Source organism: Eurosta solidaginis, chromosome 4 (genome assembly GCF_040869045.1).
Source record: "Eurosta solidaginis isolate ZX-2024a chromosome 4, ASM4086904v1, whole genome shotgun sequence".
In the NCBI taxonomy this organism is placed as follows: domain Eukaryota; kingdom Metazoa; phylum Arthropoda; class Insecta; order Diptera; family Tephritidae; genus Eurosta; species Eurosta solidaginis.
In genome coordinates this window covers 84,259,591-84,276,363 of record NC_090322.1, presented here as the reverse complement: position 1 = coordinate 84,276,363, position 16,773 = coordinate 84,259,591, and the positions used below count along the sequence as shown (strand labels likewise).

Here is a 16,773-nt window from a genome sequence, read left to right as displayed (position 1 = left end):
ACTAGTCACCCAGGGGTACGAAAAATTAGTATGTAATAAACCACTCATCAACAGCTTCCATTTGAAATCCATATTGTATAAACACATTCTTGGGGTACCCGGGTCCACACTATGGCCTATATCTCCAGACCCTAGTCACCTAGGGGTACGAAAATTACTCATCAGAAGCTTCCATTTGATACCCATATTATACAAACACATCGTAGGGTTATCCGGGTCCACGTTTTTACCTATATCTCAAGACCTTAGAATTTTTAAAAAATTTTTTTTTGCTAAAAATCTTCCCCTATTTGATCCCTATAATATGAAAAAAAACGAATAAAATTGGCCCCGTATCGGCCCCAAAACATGGACAGGAACGAACATCATTTCATTTTATATATATAGATTACACGCTTTCATCAACTTCAAAAAGGGAAAATGGGAAGATTACAAAACGTTCACAGACAATCGTTTCGCTGCCCTCCCAATCCTGACTGATACCCATCAAGGGGAGCGAGCATTCCGCAAGGTCATCGAATTCGTGTCTACTCGTTTTATTCCTGTCGGAAGAATCGCGGAAATCCGGCCACGCTTTCCAGCGGATGCCACAACTCTGGTGAGAGAAATAACAGACATTAACCAACGCATCAGACAGCATGCGAATTACCACAAGCGGGCAAAATAGGAGGAGCACCTAAAGCATTTTAATCTCTCTACTTGTACCGAAAATCCAGAGCCGTAATAAAATCCTCAAATCTCTATCTGGCAGTACTTGGGGAAAAGATAAAGAAACGCTCATCACTACTTACAAAGCAATTGGCCAGCCGATTACTACAGTTGGGATTGTACAGGGTATTTACCTTTTTTTTGAGTAAATACCAGTAGCCCGTTTCTATAACCTTGCGTTATAACAACGAACGATTTGCTATCGCAAGGCTCGTATCGCTTTCGATATGAAAAGTGTTTCTGTAACGCACTCAATTCACCTTGCGATATAATAGTGGGGAGTTTTTATCATATCGATGGAACAATCGAAATGGAACATAGGATCTGTCATCAATAGCTAAAAATATAATAACAAACACAAATTCTTTTTTCGTTGTTGTACTCCATGAATTAATTGCAAAAGAAAATGTTCAATATTCATTATATAAATCGTCAACTTTTGTTTAAGTTGGTATTTTAAGAAATTGACAATCATCCCTTGACTATAATAATAACGGAAAAATATTGTGCTACGGGTATTTACTTTGGAAGAGTCAATTCCCAAAACCAAAAAAAAGCAAATCAGTCCACCTAGAAGCTATAAGTAAGTAAATGTGTACATATATGCATAGAAAGAGTTAATTCGGGCCAAGTTACTTTACAAATTGCCTTGTGCTCTTTAAGTTTTACTAATATGTATGTACTTTTTTCGTAGGAAAAATGTTTGCGGCTCCACTATTTGCTCTGGCAACTGACCAACGAAACATGTTGCGCATATACAGACGACATTTACGGGATGCAACGGACCCCTTTCAGTTACCTGAAGTACGCTTCGAAGAGCTCTTTCGCTTAAAAAAAGGAGCAGCTATCGTGTTGCTCGACGAAATCAGCCCGTACATGAAGAACGGGCAAAGAACGACGTTTGTGCCAAAGGCACTTAGGATGCTGTCAGCACTACATTATTTCGCCACTGGCTGGTTTCTTCGAGATGTTGGGCAGGATTTTCTTTGCTCCTTGAGCAAGACGATGGTCAGTAAATCGATTAAGGAGGTTGCGCACGTTATAGAAACAGAATTGATGTGCAGCTACATCAAATTTCCTACTACGGTCGATGAGCAAGATGCCGTAAAACAAATGTAACTACTTTAAGAGCAAGCGGGTAAGCTTTTCAGTGCTGGTTTAAACTCCAGTCAAAGTTGATCATATTTTAACCTTGCCACTTTGGCTACACTTATTATTAAAGCTGACCCACTCAGCATTTAGGTGATAAAATTTTGAATCAAAATTCAAAAATCAAATCAAATCAAAAAATTTTAATAATTTTTCATTCAGCCTTCTGAATCTTTTCTGACAATCTTTGTTGACTGAATAATGAATTTTATACTTGTTATATTTTTACTTTTGATTGAAGATCTTATTTTTTCGCATACACACATTTTTTCAATCATGAAGTTCAGAAAAAATATATTAAAATTGTATCTTCAAGAGAAGAAATAATGTATATACTGCTCCTAACAAAAGATTTCCCGAACCATTTCTCCACCTTGGGCTTCCCAGAAAATATAAATCCAACCATTACACAATACAAAAGGTTGTGAACTATTTGAACCCCAGGTAAGTGAAACTCTCTTGACATATGTACCTGGATATGTCTTCAACATCCCGCACCGCATCGTATTTTAAGATAGTGACGATCATATGTAGCTGATGTTGGTTGTTGTAGTCGCAGGTGTATATTGGTCTAGTTTGTTTGCGAATTACCTTTGGTTCAAATAGCTCACTTCGGCATGCTTTCTTCCCCTAATGAAATAAGATCAGCATGTAGTATCTTATTTTGTATGAGATATGAAAAATAAATGCATGATAATCGTATTCAAAAATCTCAACCAAAATGCCTGAAATATGTTCACGAATATGATCAGAAAATGATTATGAAAAACATTCAAATATTACTCTAAAGCAATTAAAGCCCAATTTTACAATGATATCAGATATGCACAAAAAGCGTTTCGAAATACATATGAATCATAAATGATTATTCAAGAATAATCACATTTATCCCAGCCAGCATTTTTTGAAAATTTGTATCAAAAAGTATTTAAATATCATACCCCAAGATGATTAAAAACGTTCAAATTTAAAAACATTTTCTGTTCGAAAATTAACGTATCGTCGGGAGAAAAATGTACCATAAATGTGATTATTCTTGAATAATCATTTATGATTCCTATTTCGAAACGCTTTTTTTCATATTTGATATCATTGTAAAATTGAGCTTTAATTGTTTTAGAGTAATATTTGACTGCTCTTCACAGTCGTTTTTTGATCATATTCGTGAATATATTTCAATCGTTTTGGTTGAAATTTTTGAGAATATCTGCTTTTACGGCGGTCTAAACAATTTACAGTGGCGTTGCTAGTTCCAAATCAGAAACATCTGGAAGAACTAGCGGAACGAAGTGGTTTCCAGGGTAAATCATTTGAGTAATTATGCGCGTCAACAGCTATGGAGAAGGCAGTTATTAAGGAAATTGACGAACATGCTAAAAAGTGTAAGTGCAAAAAATAAAATAAAAAAACAACTTTCAAAAGAATTATGTTTATCGAATTTCCGTGTTAAAGACCCGGTTGTTATTTATGGGAGAAAAATATTAACAGATTAGTGGTTTCATAAATTTAGATTTTTCAATCCTTTTTACGGATGTATTTAAATACGACGCATACAAATTTAAGAGGTCACCTGAATTGCCTAAATAACTTAGCACATCTGACATACATACGTGGGCTGTTGGATTGTACTTTTTATTTTAATTTTATATGATAACCAACAACAAAGCATAAACGAGGGTTTTTAAAATCATAAAATATGCGAAGAAAAGGCGACCTTATAAACTGCCTACTTTATTTTATAAAAATAACAAACCCGGTCTGGAACACAATTGATTTGCAAATAGCTAGCACATCAGTAAAGATACGATTTTTACATCATGCTCTTTAACATTTACCATCCAGGCAAATTACAAAAGTTTGAAGTACCCACAGCTATTACGCTCTGCAAAGAAGTTTGGTCGCCGGATATGGGCCTCGTTACGGCCGCTTTCAAATTGAGACGCAAGGAAATTCAAGATAAATATCAGCATGACATCAATCGCATGTACGCTTCAATAAAATCAATATATTGATTTGATTTTGCGGGAGAAGTAAATTAAAAGCATACATTTTCCGCTGAGCATGCAGAGTTTTTCGAAAAGGAAATTAATTTCAATATTTTCCAAATTGTAGAAAAGAGGATACTGGCCATTGATTGGCTACGAATAATTGTACAATTAGACTAGCAAGAACGCAATTAGTGACCAAGGTGAAAAAGGCAAACAAGTTGCATTAAATTATAAACAATAGACAAAAAATGAGATACAGATGATATTTTTTTTTGTAAATTATAATTATTAAATATAATGGAAGTTGTAATGTGTTATTAGGTGCGTTATTACGTTTATATTTGAATTGTGTAAAGAGAGAAAAAAGAAAACGTTATCTATTTGAATGATGATTTATTTAATTATAATTAATATTTATGTACTACCATATGAACTACTTCGCGACTATTCAATATTCAATATTTCTTTATTTAATTAATTTCATAAATAAAAATAAACAAATATAAATTCATTTCATAAGTAGTTTTGTATGAAATAGTTACTTTTTATGTATGTACAGCTACTTAAAAAAAAATATCAAAATTAAAACACAAATATATGTAAATTCTATATATTTTACGTTGTTTGGTCAATTTCTAAATTTTTTTACATAATTTTATGTCAAAAAGCATCGTAATTGATTTGAAACTCTTTATTCAAAATTCGAAATACTTTTTAAAAGTCATCACAAGTTTTAAAATTGTTTTCTTAGAATTCGTAGAAACTTTCTGAATATGCATTTTTGTACCCCCATCCATCAATTCTAGCTAAACAAGATTCAACTTTAATCTTCCTAAAATATCCGCTTATTTTTGACAATTTTCTTTGTGAAAGGTGTTTAGTATTTTCTTCTATATAAACTTATTTCTCTTGTTTGGGAGAATATTCTTAATACCCTTCAGAAAAAAAATTGTCAAAAATAAGCGAATATTTTAGGAAGATTAAAGTTGAATCTTGTTTAGCTAGAATTGATGGAGGGTGGTACAAAAATGCATATTTATAAAGTTTTTAAGAATTCTAAGAAAACAATTTTAAAACTTGTGATGACTTTTAAAAAGTTTCTCGAATTTTGAATAAAGAGTTTCAAATCAATTACGATGCTTTTTGACATAAAATTATGTAAAAAAATTTAGAAATTGACCAAACAACGTAAAATATATAGAATTTACATATATTTGTGTTTTATTTTTGCTCCTATATTTTTGACCACGGCCACGTATTTTTTGTCGGTCGCTTGAGATATGTTAGTATAATAGTAATAGTAGTAATTCAGTCATTAAGTGATTGTGGTTTTAACGCCATGCCTATTGATTTGAGCGTTTCAGCATGTCTTTCAGCGTATTTCAAATTTCGTTAGTTAATTTTTGTTGCCCATTATTGAACTGTCTTTGTCTTTCATCCTGGTCTTCCATAAACTTTTTTATTTCGGCGTAAGCACTTCCAAAAGTATTATGACCACGTGGGGTCGATTGAGATGTGGCTGGGTCGAGTACGGTAGCGTTTGGGTTTGGAGTCGCCCTTGAAATCACTTTTGGAGTTTCTTTTGTAAGATCCAAGAATTCTATACCTTCTTCTTTTATTTCATTTTTCTGCAAATAAAAACATAAAATCATATATGTAATACTCCTATATTGCTAATAGAAAATGCTCGCAATGTGTTTTGAATTCGAAATCAAAACAAGACAGCCTATAAAATTTTTGTGATTTTAACAGCATAAGTGTGACAAGAAAAAATTAAAATTTAGGTACATTCGATTATTGAATACAAAAAAAAATGTTTAAACAGCAATATATCGGCACTCTGATGTTTGGGAATGTACCTAGCCTTTTGTAGCAATGTAGGAGTATTACATATATGCATAAAATGTTAGTATATATAAACAAACAACAATAAAAATTTGTATTCTCGACACAATCCAAAAAAAAAAAAACCAATCTCCTTGCCGAACTTATTTTGAACATTTGGGTTGCGAAGTTTTTCCCGAGAATAATTTATGTACATTTACCTCAGTAAATCCCGCTTCCTTTGTTCTGCCATCTCCGTCTATTGAATCTGATGGTAGAAACTCCAAAACTTCCACATCAACTCCCTCGAGTGGATTGGTCCCTCGCTTGCCGGGAGATTGCCGGTTCTATTTCGGAATTTTTTATTTTTTGCCTCCTGCTTTTTCACGGCAAACTTCCAATCGGACCAACTCTATAAATAAAATAATACAATACAGATATATATTACGTTTATTTCCATAGTATATACGCACTTTTTTCCACTGTTCGGCTGTCTTGAAAGCTCCCCCCACCGCATTTAGCTCAAGAGCAACGGCTTCCCATTCACTGCGGCTCAGGTTAGCACTATTGGGACCGCTAAAAGTCCCCATTGCCACTTTTTTATTGCCCTTCATCAATTCCACCAGTTTCACCTTCTGGTTTTTTGCGATTTTTCCACTTCTGGTTTTTTTCTATAAAATAAAAAATTAATTAGAAAACAAAAAATCCAATTCAGTTTCAAACTAACGAACTTCACTCATTTTCTTTTTATAGTTTGATACTATCACGACCTTCGGAGCTAGTGATATGAATATCGCAAGAAATATCGAAAATACATACTCACCCGTACAGAAACACTACCTTGCGATAGCCATGAATTAGGGTTGCATTTTGCGATATATTTCATACAAGGATACAGAAACGGGCTACAGGAAAATATCCGGAATATTCCCTTTTTGTATCTTTTTTGGGGTATTTAAAAATCATTTGAATAGAGGCTGCTTGGAATTACAATTCAGCAATTCAATTTATACGTAATTTGAAATTTAAAAAATTTCGTTTTGATTTTAAACAAACAACCCAGCAAACACTCGGAGTCAACAATTAGTCTGAAAGGAGTCCAAGCTTTGGATCGTTTGCACTCGTTATGAACTCATTTAAGAGCCTGAAGGGAATGCTATATTACTTCTAGCACGTTCATATTTTGCCTCTAACAAAAGTCTTATACAGGCCTCCTTCCGATATCATATATGAGCCTTATTGGCCTCAAATACTACTAATTTTGAGTTCTCATGACTCTATTTCAGGGCTTTTAGGAACAATTTTTGACACATATCCGAAGCGAAGAACATAGGTGATAAAACTCCCATGAGGATAAGATAGAAATGAAATAAGTATTAGTTAAATTAATTATTTATTTAGAATAAATTATCGCAGAAAAATTTCTGAATTTTTATTTCGGAGCGAGGCAGCCGATTTTTGTATTTTTCGTTTGTTCATAATTTGATCAAATTGGAGTAATAGAATACTCTTAGGTGGTAGTATTTTTGAGGCTGATATTTTTCACATATTTCAGGCCCATATTGAACTCCAGAACTGTAAGCGCTTCGAGATTGTTTTTTAGGGTACACATATTTACACAAACAAAGTTACCCTTCAAATATGCTAACGACGCTCATAATTTAAGAATCCGAAACGAGTCCAAAATAAGTGGGCAATGTAGGAATCAGAAAAGCGTCGAAACGCGTAGGAGGGTAAAGAAAATATAATTTTTGCCTTTTATTTAATGGCATAAAAGCTTCCAACCTAGCATGCAAAAATTATCATTTATCAAATATTTATGTTCCTCAAATCGAGTTTGGACCAAATATTGATACTTTGTTACAATTTTTCATTTTAAAGCAAAAGGAATTGCATTTGTACATTATTGTTACCCTTGCTATTCTTTTTTTGTATAAGCATCGACGTTTTTCCTCATGGACGCTTCCCGACATTTTTAATCTGACCGCAATGCTGCCACGCTCTGTCCTGGGGCCCTATTCGCTAACTGTGAGTTTTAAGGTGTACACAAGAAATTGTGTAAACTTTGAAATTCTGATTCTGTAAAGCAAAACTGTGAACAAAAAGACTCACTGATAAAAACTTCGTGAATTTTCAATGAGTGTACATTTTTCAGTTTTTCACAGTTACGGAATTGACCCCCTGGTGTGTAGAACTATATATGCCCCAATAAGCGCTGACGATGCCTAATAAATAGGCCATATAGGTGTGAGATAATCAGTTATTATTATTAAAAATGACGCCGGAGATTTCCAGTATAGTATAATATGAGCTGTTTAAAAGCCTTTTAGGGCATATTTCGGACTCTTATTTAGGCTCAAATGATATATGTTAAGAGGCTGATATAGGACGACCATTGCAAGAAGGAGATACATTGATTTCGGCCTCCCAAATAAGCCCATACCGACTGTATACGCTCAAATTTAGATATTTTTCCCGACTATTTTTTTGACTTAAAATGTTTACTGGGTAAACTTAAGTTTTTGCAAGGGCATGCATTATTGGCTAAATATTTTGAAAAACACTGGATTACAGATTAAAACTAAATCAAGCGATAGCGCAATGGATAACTACCCACTAATATAGGACAAATTGGGTACATTTTGGATTGAATTTGTGTGTTTGTTTCCCATATTTTCCAAAAGATAATTTTTACCCTTCTTTTGGGTAAATCTTTGGGCATTTACCCATTTTTACCATATATAACCAATTTACCGGGTATTTACCCGTTTCCCATCTCTACCGATTACATGCTACGCGTCCCCTATATGGTCGCAAGCCTAAAAACTACTCACCTGAAGAAGCTACAGTTAGTAGGTATGCATATATGTACAAAGAAGAGAAATGGTAAAAAGTAGATTATAAGCATAATAGGTATGCATCGGAGATGTCAGCTGTCTCTTTTTTTCTGTTGACAGTCCTCTTTCTCATTTGCATTATTCGTAGGCCTTCTGTTCTGATTCGCACTTTATCACTCGTTTCTTTACCAAATATTGGACAGATCAGCTGAATGCCCGCTTTCGGTAGTGTGCTGAGAGAGAGCTGTATTGTTTTTTTTTGTCATTTACTTTGCACTACCAAAGCAAATTTATTGTCAGAAATAGTATATTTATACACATAATATTGAGCACAATTGACCAGCTACCATGTATACAACTTCTCCACCTCAAATATTTTTAGGTTATGGTTATGGCGAAAAACCAAAAAAAATGGATGGCTATGATATTGTTATACCTATATGACACTAATTTATTTTTGCTTGGATTCCAAGCTTAAAATACTGATGAAACTTTATCGGAGAGGCAAAATGCAAAAACAATTTCCAATTAGAGCAAGGGAGTCTAATATTGGCCACAAAAGGAATATGTTTGACATGTTATTGTTGACTTTTTCGTTTCATTTTTCAACACTACCTTGCGATAACCATGAATTAGGGTTGCATTTTGCGATATATTTCATACAAGGATACAGAAACGGGCTACAGGAAAATATCCGGAATATTCCCTTTTTGTATCTTTTTTGGGGTATTTAAAAATCATTTGAATAGAGGCTGCTTGGAATTACAATTCAGCAATTCAATTTATACGTAATTTGAAATTAAAAAAATTTCGTTTTGATTTTAAACAAACAACCCAGCAAACACTCGGAGTCAACAATTAGTCTGAAAGGAGTCCAAGCTTTGGATCGTTTGCACTCGTTATGAACTCATTTAAGAGCCTGAAGGGAATGCTATATTACTTCTAGCACGTTCATATTTTGCCTCTAACAAAAGTCTTATACAGGCCTCCTTCCGATATCATATATGAGCCTTATTGGCCTCAAATACTACTAATTTTGAGTTCTCATGACTCTATTTCAGGGCTTTTAGGAACAATTTTTGACACATATCCGAAGCGAAGAACATAGGTGATAAAACTCCCATGAGGATAAGATAGAAATGAAATAAGTATTAGTTAAATTAATTATTTATTTAGAATAAATTATCGCAGAAAAATTTCTGAATTTTTATTTCGGAGCGAGGCAGCCGATTTTTGTATTTTTCGTTTGTTCATAATTTGATCAAATTGGAGTAATAGAATACTCTTAGGTGGTAGTATTTTTGAGGCTGATATTTTTCACATATTTCAGGCCCATATTGAACTCCAGAACTGTAAGCGCTTCGAGATTGTTTTTTAGGGTACACATATTTACACAAACAAAGTTACCCTTCAAATATGCTAACGACGCTCATAATTTAAGAATCCGAAACGAGTCCAAAATAAGTGGGCAATGTAGGAATCAGAAAAGCGTCGAAACGCGTAGGAGGGTAAAGAAAATATAATTTTTGCCTTTTATTTAATGGCATAAAAGCTTCCAACCTAGCATGCAAAAATTATCATTTATCAAATATTTATGTTCCTCAAATCGAGTTTGGACCAAATATTGATACTTTGTTACAATTTTTCATTTTAAAGCAAAAGGAATTGCATTTGTACATTATTGTTACCCTTGCTATTCTTTTTTTGTATAAGCATCGACGTTTTTCCTCATGGACGCTTCCCGACATTTTTAATCTGACCGCAATGCTGCCACGCTCTGTCCTGGGCCCTATTCGCTAACTGTGAGTTTTAAGGTGTACACAAGAAATTGTGTAAACTTTGAAATTCTGATTCCGTAAAGCAAAACTGTGAACAAAAAGACTCACTGATAAAAACTTCGTGAATTTTCAATGAGTGTACATTTTTCAGTTTTTCACAGTTACGGAATTGACCCCCTGGTGTGTAGAACTATATATGCCCCAATAAGCGCTGACGATGCCTAATAAATAGGCCATATAGGTGTGAGATAATCAGTTATTATTATTAAAAATGACGCCGGAGATTTCCAGTATAGTAATATGAGCTGTTTAAAAGCCTTTTAGGGCATATTTCGGACTCTTATTTAGGCTCAAATGATATATGTTAAGAGGCTGATATAGGACGACCATTGCAAGAAGGAGATACATTGATTTCGGCCTCCCAAATAAGCCCATACCGACTGTATACGCTCAAATTTAGATATTTTTCCCGACTATTTTTTTGACTTAAAATGTTTACTGGGTAAACTTAAGTTTTTGCAGGGGCATGCATTATTGGCTAAATATTTTGAAAAACACTGGATTACAGATTAAAACTAAATCAAGCGATAGCGCAATGGATAACTACCCACTAATATAGGACAAATTGGGTACATTTTGGATTGAATTTGTGTGTTTGTTTCCCATATTTTCCAAAAGATTATTTTTACCCTTCTTTTGGGTAAATCTTTGGGCATTTACCCATTTTTACCATATATAACCAATTTACCGGGTATTTACCCGTTTCCCATCTCTACCGATTACATGCTACGCGTCCCCTATATGGTCGCAAGCCTAAAAACTACTCACCTGAAGAAGCTACAGTTAGTAGGTATGCATATATGTACAAAGAAGAGAAATGGTAAAAAGTAGATTATAAGCATAATAGGTATGCATCGGAGATGTCAGCTGTCTCTTTTTTTCTGTTGACAGTCCTCTTTCTCATTTGCATTATTCGTAGGCCTTCTGTTCTGATTCGCACTTTATCACTCGTTTCTTTACCAAATATTGGACAGATCAGCTGAATGCCCGCTTTCGGTAGTGTGCTGAGAGAGAGCTGTATCGTTTTTTTTTGTCATTTACTTTGCACTACCAAAGCAAATTTATTGTCAGAAATAGTATATTTATACACATAATATTGAGCACAATTGACCAGCTACCATGTATACAACTTCTCCACCTCAAATATTTTTAGGTTATGGTTATGGCGAAAAACCAAAAAAAATGGATGGCTATGATATTGTTATACCTATATGACACTAATTTATTTTGGCTTGGATTCCAAGCTTAAAATACTGATGAAACTTTATCGGAGAGGCAAAATGCAAAAACAATTTCCAATTAGAGCAAGGGAGTCTAATATTGGCCACAAAAGGAATAAGTTTGACATGTTATTGTTGACTTTTTCGTTTCATTTTTCACCAAATTTTTTCACAATAAACCTATGAAAATGTAGGCGAAAAAATATTGCGCGATCGTTTGGTTGTTTTTTTTTTTACAAGAACGTTAATTTTCGTTACATATTTGTGCACAAAATTTTCAAAATAAAAATAAAATTTTCATTTATCAGAAAAAATTAAGAAAAACCGGCGGAATGCCAAAAAACCTATCGAAAAACAAACTGGCTTGTTTGTTTTTAATGAACTAGGTTGTATTTTTCTTGTATTTCGTTAGTTTTTTGAAATATAGTTTATACTCTTGCAGCAGTACTGAAACCGTATAAAGAGGAAGGGAGACAAAAAATATAAGAAAAATACAGAGAAAATAAAATAGTGTCATATAGGTATTATAGCTTTAGCAGTATGGTATTGCACAATTAATCGATTATATTGATTTCCATCATGATGGAATACGAGAAGGTAAACATTAGTTCAGCTGTTTTTTATAGGCAATTTTTACGTTATTTTCCTTTAGCTCTTGTTTTTTCTCTCTTTCTTTCATTCACTGAAGCTGTCAAGTGTGACGTAGATGTGCAGAACGAAGCAATTTTGAACTCGTGAATGTACAACCTTTTGTGGATTTCCATAAGGTTGGTTCGATTAGCTGTTTTATCTGGTTATGGTTAAGTCACCATTAGCTGGCCCTTAAAGTTAAATATAGCTCATATAAAAATTGCTGTCTGCTCTCCGCAAGCCAACGGACAAGTGGAGAGAGTGAATAGGCATGATGGAATTATAGAAGGAGGCGCATTGCGCATGTAAACAAAAGATCAGCTGTTATTTATGGACAATTTTTACGTCATTTTCCTTTATCTCTTGTTTTTTTCTCTCTTTCTTTCATTCGCTGAAGCAGTCAAGTGTGACGTAGTTGCGCAGAACGAAGCAATTTTGAGCTCGTGAATTCACAATCTTCTGTGTGTGATTTGTGGTGAATAGGGTATTAAAGGCTATGCTAGGTAAACTGACTGACGAAGTGAGCCATGACGACTGAACCAAAAAGCTACTTGAGGTGGAATCTGCCATAATTAACTCAAAATATAGCACTTGTCAGAATACACCAAGTCGATTTCTTTTCGGTTTCGAGCAGAGAGGTGTAATAATAGACGAATTTACCGAGTGTTTTCAAAGCAAAATATCTCCGGATGAGGACCGAGACTTGGTACAAATTCGTAATAACGCTTCTGACTTGATTAAAGTTAGGCAAGAATACGAAGCCGAGGGGTCCCGTAAGGGCAATTTTAGGACTAAGATATACAAAGTAGGCGACTACGTTGCCGTGAGAAATGTTGATACTACTGTTTATAGCACGCTATAAGAGTCCTTATGTGATACATAAAATTCGAGGGAACGATAGGTATGTCGCAAGGGACATAAACAATTGCCAGTTGACTCAGCCGCTCTATGACGAGATCATTGAGGCCCACCGAATCCGTGAATGGCGGCAGATGCCTGGGGAGTGTGATGACGAACCAGAATGTGATCCTCTGAAGATTGACTAGTTATATGTGTTATCCATGATCGAGGTCGATCATTTTCAGGTTTAGCCGAGTTGTAAAGCTGTAAATGCCTCATTGCGTAGTTCTTAGTTCTTAAGTAAACAAAGAGTGTTTATTTGTTAAGAGCCCTCACTCGATACTTTGGCAAATTACTCGATATTTTCTCAAGGTAGTCGCTGGCTTTTTTGTCATATATGTTTATAAAAATGCCTTGTATATATTTTCGTGGCGCATTTGTGTTTATTTTATTGATTGTATTAAATTAATTAATTAATTCTTTTTCTAAAAATTTTAATTTCGCAAAATCACTACACCGCGTAAATATATAGGATGCAGTTAAAGAAAAATAACCAAACTTCCTTGAGAAAACATTCGGCATGAATTCGTTCCTTTGTTGTTGCCAAAGTATAAAAATAAAAACTCTTTGAAGTAAATACAATGAACACATCCATGAAAATACAACCATGTCTGCATGAAGAATAAGGAATAAAGACGAAATAGGGGACTTCCGGTTAGGCAACCAAAAGAATAAGACATGTTTCAATCAATTGGAAATTAATATAAAAAGTAGTACTCCATCCGCCACTAGATCTCGAAGTTTAAAACTTGTATGAATTCACAATGACTGTCAGCAGTGACACAATCACATGCAAAGATGACATCTTAAGGTAAGGCCACGCTAGGCTGCACTACGCAGCACTGCACTTCACCGCCAAATATTCTTTGCATGTATGCTTATGGGGCAATTCACATATCGCGTCAGTAGCACTGCGCGACCCGGCACAGCGCGTCTAATTTGATCAACTAGGCAAAAAGCCGCATAGAAAAGTGTCGCGCAGTGCTGCTGCCGCTAGATGTAAATTACTTACCTGCATTAACCCGCGCGGCAAAATGTATTTGAGCATGAGAAAAAATAACATTTGGGAATTATCCAACGAAATTGGAGCAGAATTTGTTGTAACAGGTGTTTGATTGTAATCAATTGGGCAAAGAGCTAATGAAGACACCAAAGGCTCAATCGTGGTTTTTCTGATGTTATTGTAACGGCTGGTTATACAGAAGCCACCGATTATAGTACAACCGCAACTTTTGTGAGAAAATGATGGATCACAACTAAATTCGCAAATCAATCCATTAAACATGAAATTGAATAACTTTTAGTACAAAGCGATATATATAAGTTGTACATATATTAAAGTAAAACAATGTACAATAGATATACATATATAAATATAAAAAAAATTACTAACAACATATAAATGTAGTAAATTAATTTGGGTAGAGTTTTCTGGCGCCAATTGAGAGAATCGAGGGACATCAACCATTCCTCACCGCTTTCTTCCAATTCAGGGGGGGTCCATTTACTTCCTTGCTGCCAAATGTGAGTGTCGATAGGGATAATTACGGGGTGGAATGTCAATATCTATTGCCATTATATTCCATATCTTCGCATAAAAATTAAACTATTACAGTTTCAAACCCTATGTAGTCCATTTTGCAAACCAAAATAAACACGAAATTTTTCCGCAATGTGACGCTCGATATCCGCTTAATGTGAATTATCAAAATACGTCGTACTGTGAAGCGTTTCTGCTGCCACATGTCGCGCAGCGTAATATGTCCGTTCCTTTAGATGCATAGAAAAGATGGTTTGAAAAACTTATACGTTTGACGTATTTGGGGATTTTTGAAGTTTCACAAAGTTTGTTGATTTGCTAGCAGCGTTGCCATACCATTACTGTTTAAAGCAAAGTTGTGGCTTTCGGGATGGGAATTTCTTTCAGGATGAAACCACAACGGTTATCTGTGACAACAACTATATGCGTAAAGCATTTTATGTGTACAAATATTTGTTGAGAATCAGGTAAAAGTTTCGTTTATGCCGTTACGAAGCACAACAACTTACTTTGAACTGTCAGAGGGATGTTTCGGAAAAGGTTCCCCAATTTCGATTTGCATCGTCCTCGATAATCTTTGGTTTTCAGGACAAAAATCAGTTACCTTTTTAATAACCGTACAGCTAATTACATCATGTATAATTCGATTAAATAACAAAATACTTATTTTCTAGGCTGTTATTTTGTATTTACTTTTTTTCTTTTTTAATTTCTTGGTTAATTATTGAGCTCAAGGCCGCAAAGATAAAACACAATATATTTTGTAATATTATAATTTATATAATTATCGACTGTCGATCAAGTACATTCATTTGTTCCTGAGAATGGTTTCAGATTGAAACCGAAATATTGACCAATTATATGAATTATAATACCACATAATATATATTGTTTTATTTATCAATAATTAGCCAACAAATTAAAATACACTTATAAGGCTATTTTCTTTTTTATTTAAAATAACAATGAAAAAAGTTAACTCGTATCCGTTAATGTAAAATCCATCAAAATCAGAAAAATCGTAACATTCTTCAGTCTGGTACGGAGAGTTTTATGAAATTCTCACTGTAACTCACGTCACATTAAGTGGAACTATCTGCATTTTTTGTATCATGTAGAAATCTCTAGTCCATGGTGGAACTATACAAGGTGGCAGAATGGTGACATACCTACAAACATAAATAAAAGTACCATGTACTTTTGTTTTTGTAATTTCGATGAACTAATTTCAGCGCTAGTCTTTATTTGTAAACAAAATGTGCGATTCCGTTCTTGTCCTTGCGACAGAGTGGTCGTACAGTGCTAGCCTCGCCTCAACCAAGTAATTTCAGGCTTGACTTGGTTGAGCCGAAATCTAAAATGCACCTAAGGGTGGCAATTCTAGCGAATTGGCGGAGTTGGGATGTGCATTGCTTCTCTAAACTAGAGTTGGGGAAAGCTTTTGCACTCCCAAAAGGAAGAAGGGGAGAGCGGGGTACATTTGACACTGGGGCACATTTGACTTTGCTGTCTGTAGTGTGTACGGGGGCCTTTATGAAAAATTTACAGATGTGGAAAGCACCTTATGAAAAGAAACGGCAAAAAAAATCACTATTAGCTGTATTTCGTTGCAAACTATTACAATTAAAATACTAGCTAGATTACCGAATTGCATGGAAAGGAACAATAAAAAGTAACCGAGTTGAGTTGGCTAAGCGGTTTCAACTGAAACCGCTTAGGTAATTGTCGACCTGATTGGTTGTGTTGTTTAGTGATGCATATTCAAAAATAGGGCACTATTGTGAACGAGCGAATGAAATGAACATACGAATGTGCAAATAAACAAAAATAACAAAATAACAGCGTGGCGGCAGGGTGACATGCATACAAACAAACACACGCATTTCATGTATTTTGTTTTTGTAATTCTCTGGTTGAGTGTTAAAAACATACTGCGCTAGAAGTAGAAATGTCAAAGCAGCTAAAAAAAGTAACCATCTGTATGGTTTTGCTATAGTGAAACTGTTTAGCTAGTTGAAGCATTTTTTTCAAGCTCGCTTGCAAAAAAAACACCTACTATATTTCAACGAGTACGGAAGTAACAGGTGTTTTTACATTTTCGCGATCTTTATTGTAATTTTTCGTAGATCAGACGTGAGC

At 34.5% G+C, this 16,773-nt stretch overlaps 1 long non-coding RNA gene across 1 annotated transcript in view; it reads left to right on the top strand.

The window, feature by feature from the left end:
* The first annotated feature begins 419 nt into the window (after positions 1-419).
* Positions 420-16,773, top strand: part of LOC137250023 (uncharacterized) — a 35,568-nt gene continuing 19,214 nt past the window's right edge. The window contains exons 1-2 of the long non-coding RNA XR_010952698.1: positions 420-1,291; positions 1,403-1,846. This is a non-coding gene — a long non-coding RNA (uncharacterized lncRNA). The remainder of the gene's footprint in view (positions 1,292-1,402; positions 1,847-16,773) is intronic.